Genomic DNA, 7,498 nt, shown 5'->3' with positions numbered 1-7,498 from the left:
GTGCGGCCAGCAGTAACAGCCTAGTTGATCAGGCCCTGATCCATCGGGAGGCCTGGTCATGGACCGGGCCGCGGGGGCGTTGATCCCCGGAATAACCTCCAGGTAACCTCCAGGTAACCTCCAGGTATGACCTGTTGCCTTGCTTCCAGTCTCAGGATGAACAACCTGAAGATATGCCCGTCTTAATGGCATATCTACCAGCAGACTAGCCCTCGTTTTTGCTGAGATACACGTCCTGCCTGGGCCGGATGTGGATACATTTCGCCCACTGGACTGAAGAATTCCCTCGTGGCCGACATGTATCCTCAATAAGTGTCTTTTTTCCCATCTCCCGCTCGTGTCACCTTTCTCTATTTTCATCCACATTCCCTACAGCCCCTCCCCTCTCTTCCCACTCATCTTTGTCCATTCTTATCCTCCTTCCAGTCTTCTCCAGGCTGCACACCTAGCTGCCCTAGTTGCGAGTGCTATCCATTAGGTGTGGATGCATTACCAGACGTGTGGATGCACACGGATGCATTACCAGACATGTGGATGCACACGGATGCATTACCAGACATGTGGATGCACACGGATGCATTACCAGACGTGTGGATGCACACGGATGCATTACCAGACGTGTGGATGCACACGGATGCATTACCAGACGTGTGGATGCACACGGATGCATTACCAGACGTGTGGATGCACACGGATGCAACACCACCCTCCACCTGTACACTGGGAAAAAAGAGAATCGTTATTAATATTATTGTAAAAACGAAAAGCTTTTAGCCGCGATTAAAATTTTTCGAGAATAATGTTCGTGAGAGTAACCGGAAGTGTTTACTGGTACACCTGTATGATGATTACTGATACACCTGTATGATGATTACTGGTACACCTGTATGATGATTACTGGTACACCTGTATGATGATTACTGGTACACCTGTATGATGATTACTGGTACACCTGTATGATGATTACTGGTACACCTGTATGATGATTACTGGTACACCTGTATGATGATTACTGGTACACCTGTATGATGATTACTGGTACACCTGTATGATGATTACTGGTACACCTGTATGATGATTACTGGTACACCTGTATGATGATTACTGGTACACCTGTATGATGATTACTGGTACACCTGTATGATGATTACTGGTACACCTGTATGATGATTACTGGTACACCCGTATGATGATTACTGGTACACCTGTATGATGATTACTGGTACACATGTATGATGATTACTGTTACACCTGTATGATGATTACTGGTACACCTGTATGATGATTACTGGTACACCTATATGATGATTACTGTTACACCTGTATGATGATTACTGGTACACCTGTATGATGATTACTGGTGCACCTGTATGATGATTACTGACACACCTGTATGATGATTACTGGTACACCTGTATGATGATTACTGGTACACCTGTATGATGATTACTGGTACACCTGTATGATTACTGGTACACCTGTATGATTACTGGCACACCTGTATGATGATTACTGGTACACCTGTATGATTACTGGTACACCTGTATGATTACTGGTACACCTGTATGATTACTGGTACACCTGTATGATGATTACTGGTACACCTGTATGATGATTACTGGTACACCTGTATGATTACTGGTACACCTGTATGATGATTACTGGTACACCTGTATGATGATTACTGGTACACCTGTATGATTACTGGTAAACCTGTATGATGATTACTGGTACACCTGTATGATTACTGGTACACCTGTATGATTACTGGTACACCTGTATGATGATTACTGGTACACCTGTATGATTACTGGTACACCTGTATGATTACTGTTACACAATCCCTTACACACACTAGACCCCATCACTTCATACACTCACACAAGACACCCAATACACACGAGAGCCTCAAGTCTCTCTGTCTGTCTGTCTCTCTCTCTCTCTCTCTCTCTCTCTCTCTCTCTCTCTCTCTCTCTCTCTCTCTCTCTCTCTCTCTCTCTCTCTCTGTCTCTCTCTCTGTCTCTCTCTCTCTCTCTCACACACACAAACACACACACACACACACACACACACAAATACACCTTACAAAGACACCACACTTAACAAATACACACAGTACGCTAACAAGAACACATACTCCACGACACATTGTTATTCTCTTATAGTGATACTTGTTAACATCTCTTAGTGATACATGTTAACATCTCTTAGTGATACATGTTAACATCTCTTAGTGATACATGTTAACATCTCTTAGTGATATATGTTAACATCTCTTAGTGATACATGTTAACATCGCTTAGTGATCCATGTGAACCTCTCTTAGTGATACATGTTAACCTCTCTTAGTGATACATGTTAACATCTCTTAGTGATACATGTTAACATCTCTTAGTGATACATGTTAACATCTCTTAGTGATACATGTTAACATCTCTTAGTGATACATGTTAACATCTCTTAGTGATACATGTTAACATCTCTTAGTGATACATGTTAACATCTCTTAGTGATACATGTTAACATCTCTTAGTGATACATGTTAACATCTCTTAGTGATACATGTTAACATCTCTTAGTGATACGTATTAACATCTCTTAGTGATACATATTAACGTGTTTTTGTTCTTTGTTCATGTTTATTTAATTAAACCAGCAGTATATTTCTTGACACTTTATATGCAGTGTTATAGAATAAATTATCACAATATTCAAAATTTATTTATTTTTCTTTTCTGTGTATAATTTCCTCCTTCCTCTCTATTTATTTTTACTTTCTCCTTTGTTGACTCTTGTTAATAATTCTCCCTTCTCTCCTTCTGTGTCTTGCCCTCCTTTTAGCCTGATTTATCGCTCATTTCCCCTCTTGCCTGTTCATTCTCTTCTCCACCCCTCCTTCGTTCTCTGTCTTCCTCTTTCCCTTATTCCCTCAGCATACATAAGACGAGCTTCAGTAATAAATCTTTTTCTTCCTTTTCTGCTTTCTCTTCCACATGTAAGATGACAGGTAAACCTTTGTCTCATCAACATGAAAGATGACAAGTAACTGTTTCTGTATCCTCAACATGTAAGATTGGCATGTAAACCTGTGTCCTCAACATGTAAGATTGGCATGTAAACCTGTGTCCTCAACATGTAAGATTGGCATGTAAACCTGTGTCCTCAACATGTAAGATTGGCATGTAAACCTGTGTCCTCAACATGTAAGATTGGCATGTAAACCTGTGTCCTCAACATGTAAGATTGGCATGTAAACCTGTATCCTCAACATGTAAGATTGGCATGTAAACCTGTATCCTCAACATGTAAGATTGGCATGTAAACCTGTATCCTCAACATGTAAGATTGGCATGTAAACCTGTGTCCTCAACATGTAAGATTGGCATGTAAACCTGTATCCTCAACATGTAAGATTGGCATGTAAACCTGTATCCTCAACATGTAAGATTGGCATGTAAACCTGTATCCTCAACATGTAAGATTGGCATGTAAACCTGTATCCTCAACATGTAAGATTGGCATATAAGTCTGTGTTCTCAACATGTAGACTGGCATATAAATCTGTGTTTTCAACATGTAAGACAACAGATAACATTTCCGTCTCATCAACATGGAAGAAAGTAAAGTAAAAGTTACGTACGTCTTAATTCCTTGAACACCTCTCACCCCTGTCTTAACACTTCGTATCCCCTAGAGCTGACTTTTTTTATTGTAAGAGGTTTGGTCAGACCTCGTCCTCAGGGAGCGACGCTTCCCGGAACTACTCAATAGATAACAGTAATAAGCCTCGAGGGACAGATAAGAACCGCACCTAGGCCAGGTAATAATGGTAGTTACCATGGTGACAGGTCCTGGTGTCGATAAGAGCCGTGTCTTATCCAGCACCTGAGGTGGTTTTCTTGTTACCCCTCTACCGCCCCTCATGGCGTTCCTCCGCCACCCCTCATGGCCCCTCCGCCTGCCCTCATTAGTTATTCGTGTCATCAGGAAGGGGCGTCCCTGGCGGGGTCGTCACTCTCACACTAACTTATCCCAGGGAGCTGCATCAACCTATCACTCTTCCTCTTCCTCCTCCTCCTTCTCCTCCTCTTCATTCTATTAAAATTTACAGCTTCCCTCCTCTTCAGATCTACATAACTTCCTTCCCTCCCTCTTCGTTTGCCTCTTCCCTTCCCCTTTTTTTCTTCTTTATCACTGATTACAGGTCACATGCATATAATACAGTACAGTCTGTGTAGAATATACAAAGAACGAATTACCTCTCATACCCAGTTCAGTTTTTAGCAGCCTATTTGAATTATTTGGTACAATGTACAGACCAGAATTGACTCGCATGATCCATGACGCCTCACCCACCACATTCACATTTTTATTATGTCTCTTATGGCAATGTGCAGATTTGGGACTAGGCTGTCAAGTATTCCAAGAATATATTCATGTATCTTTTTCTCCCTCTGCTCCAGTGAGTACATATTTATGACTTTGAGGTGTTCCAAGTAGTTTAAATGTTTTATTGGTTCCATGCTGGCCGTAAATGACATCTGCATGCGTTCCGGCTCTGGTATCTCGCCTGCTTTGATCGGTGCCGTAAATACTGAACAGTATTCGAAGCGAGAGAGGAAAAGCCATTTGAATAGTGTCATCTTTGTCACTATTTTCGTTGTTTTGAAAGTTCTCATTATCCACTCAGTGATTTTCCTGTCTGTCATGACATTGACCATATTGTGTTATTGGAAAGAAATGTTAGTCGACATTATTACTCATAGGTCCTCCATGAATTAGTTTCGCTCTGCTTGGTGATATTCTTGCTTGGAACCAGGACCGTGCCTTGAGGCACTGAGCTTTTTACTTCGCTAATGCTGGATTTTGCTGTTTTCTTCCACTCTTTGTATTCTATCAGAACATTGAATATCCATTGGTCTACCTAATCAATTATACCTATCGCCCTCACACTGTGTTCAGTAACACCATGATCGCATTTATTGCATGCCTTTCCGAAATGCATGTACGCCAAATACCTACATGTTGTCTGTCTGCCGAGGGATCATCACTCCCGTGTACTGGTCCGAGATTAGGCCTCTCTCTTAACAGCATCCATTGTTAACACGGCAGTCGCCCAAGACAGTGTAAATGAAGTCTTACAGTGAACTACAAAACTTAACTAAGACAGATTTCCACTTCTCTGCAGTAGGACTGGTCATGGACCGGGCCACGGGGGCGTTGATCCTCGGAATGCCCTCCAGGTACAAAACAAATATGAATTAGATTTAGATTTTGCCGCCGAAGTGGCTATTGTATTGTGCACCCCACAATCACCCTGTAGTCGGTAGCGCAAGAGCATACCCACCACCACCAGCGCCACCAAACACACTACCCCTACCCAAAACCACCACCACCCTTCACCCACCGCCGCCACCACGAAGTTGGGAGACGCTGAGTTCCAACGAGTTGACCAATTTCAGTGTGTTGCCACAATGTGCCTTTGATACAAGTTGGGATCTGCTCTTTGAGGGATTTACTTTTGCCGCACTGTAGAAGTCACGTGTTGGAGGTGTCATGGTGGGTGATGGAGAATCCTCAGTGGGGATCGTGGAAGAGGGGTGAAAGTGATGTGGTGGCGATGATGAAAGTTAAAATACTGTGTTGGTAGTGTTAATGATGGTTAGTGGGTGAGGAAGAGGCGGTAGCTTAGCTGTAATACAGAATACCGCTCTCTTTAAGCCCCAGGATTACTCAAAGCCGCTTTCGGGAAACCTGTTTTCTCGTGGTCAACAGAACTCTTCATGTTGTGTTGTGTCGCTGTGACTCAAGTGTTGGCCAGAGAGTAACAATCTCGCGTTTCTCACTTTTCCCTGTTGATCTTTGAACTCGTACCATATGATAGCCTTGCTCATTTATGCGTTTTCTTTTTTTTTTTTCTCCGTCTTTCTCTCTACTTTTTTTTTTTTTACACAGGGTTGACAAGATTAAGGATCCCTAGCTTTATTGACAAGCTATTTACAGGTTAAGGATTCCTAACTATTGGCAAGCTAAGAGCTGTTACCTACATCAGCTCATTTGAAAGCATTTTTATTGTTATGAGACATACAAGTAGGGAACAGGATGAAGTTGGAGCCATCTGTGGGCCAGCATTTTCATTTGATCAACTGACTTTATCTCGTTGACATCATTATGCTGTACGAATGTGTTCCATACACGAATCGTCCTGGGTATGTATGATCTCAGATGGAGTGATGTTCTGGAGAAGGGTACAGCCAGAGTGAAGTTGCTGCTTTCTGCCAGTCTTGTGGCATAAAAGCTTGTTTCACGCTGTCCTCGAAGTGGATCCAAGTGTGGTATTTTGACAATATTGGCCTTGTACATAACAGTAAGGCCACCCACATCCCTCCTGTGTTGAAGGCTCTGCTGAAATGACAGATCTATCCAGGATGGGTCCAGGCGAGAGATGAGACGTCTTGCTCTGTTCTCTACTCTGTCAAGCAGTCGCAGATGAGAGGGGGGGGGGGCAGGCAAACCAAGAAAGTGGAGCATACTCAAGGTGTGAGCGTACTTGTGCCTCGTACAGAATCTTACAAACCCTACTGTCAAGCAGATGCGAGATACGGCGAAGTGCTGTAAGCTTCCTGGCTGCCTTGTTAGCAAGATTTACAACATGGTTCTTCATGGTTAGTTTGGAGTCAAATTTCACCCCAAGGATATCAACATCTCCAGGTGCCAACACCCTCCCATTCATCCTTACTACTGCACCAGCATTACCATCATGGTGCCTAGAGACGATCATCATTTGCGTTTTCTCAGGTGCAAATGTTACTTGCCATCTATTTCCCCAAGCTAATATAGCTCTTAGCTGGTGATTGATGTAGCTTAGAGCAGCTGGCATTTCTTCTCTTGGATAAGTGAATGTCAGTGTACAGTCGTCTGCATATGCATGTGATTCTGGGATGAGATGAAGAAGGTCGTTGAAGTAGACATTCCATAACAATGGTCCCAGCACGCTTCCTTGTGTAACACTTGCCCCAATAGGATGTCTTGCTGATTCCGTTCCATTGAGAACTACACTTAGAGATCTACCATGAAGGTAATCACTGAGGAGACGTAGTGTAGAGCCTGCATTTTCCAGTGCTTGAAGTTTTGCTAAGAGGGTCTGGTGCCACACCCGGTCGAAAGTGCCAGCAATGTCCAGTGCTACCACACAGCTGACTTTGGATTCATCCAGTGACTGGTGCCACTTAGTGGAGAGGTTTAACAACAGATCAGCAGCGGAGTAACCTTTCCTGAAGCCATATTGATGGTCACAAAGTAGTGAGTGGTAGTCAAAAAACTCTGTCATTTGTCTTGAGATTATTGTCTCAAGGATCTTACCAGTGATTGACAGAAGTGACACTGGTCTGTAGTTGCTGATTTCTGCTCTGCTCTCCTTTTTGTGAACAGGGACTACATTTGCCTCTTTCCACAGAGAGGGCCATTTACACTGTACTGTCAGCATAGTTGCTGATCC

The 7,498-nt window shown here is 43.0% G+C and overlaps 1 pseudogene; it reads right to left on the bottom strand.

The window, feature by feature from the left end:
- Positions 1 to 467: 467 nt before the first annotated feature.
- On the bottom strand, positions 468 to 1,865 carry LOC128689185 (uncharacterized; annotated as a pseudogene).
- Between the last annotated feature and the right edge of the window lie 5,633 nt (positions 1,866 to 7,498).

Source organism: Cherax quadricarinatus, chromosome 21 (assembly GCF_038502225.1).
Source record: "Cherax quadricarinatus isolate ZL_2023a chromosome 21, ASM3850222v1, whole genome shotgun sequence".
NCBI lineage: Eukaryota > Metazoa > Arthropoda > Malacostraca > Decapoda > Parastacidae > Cherax > Cherax quadricarinatus.
Note: the sequence above shows the minus strand (reverse complement) of the source record. Positions and strands in the feature narration are given on the sequence as shown.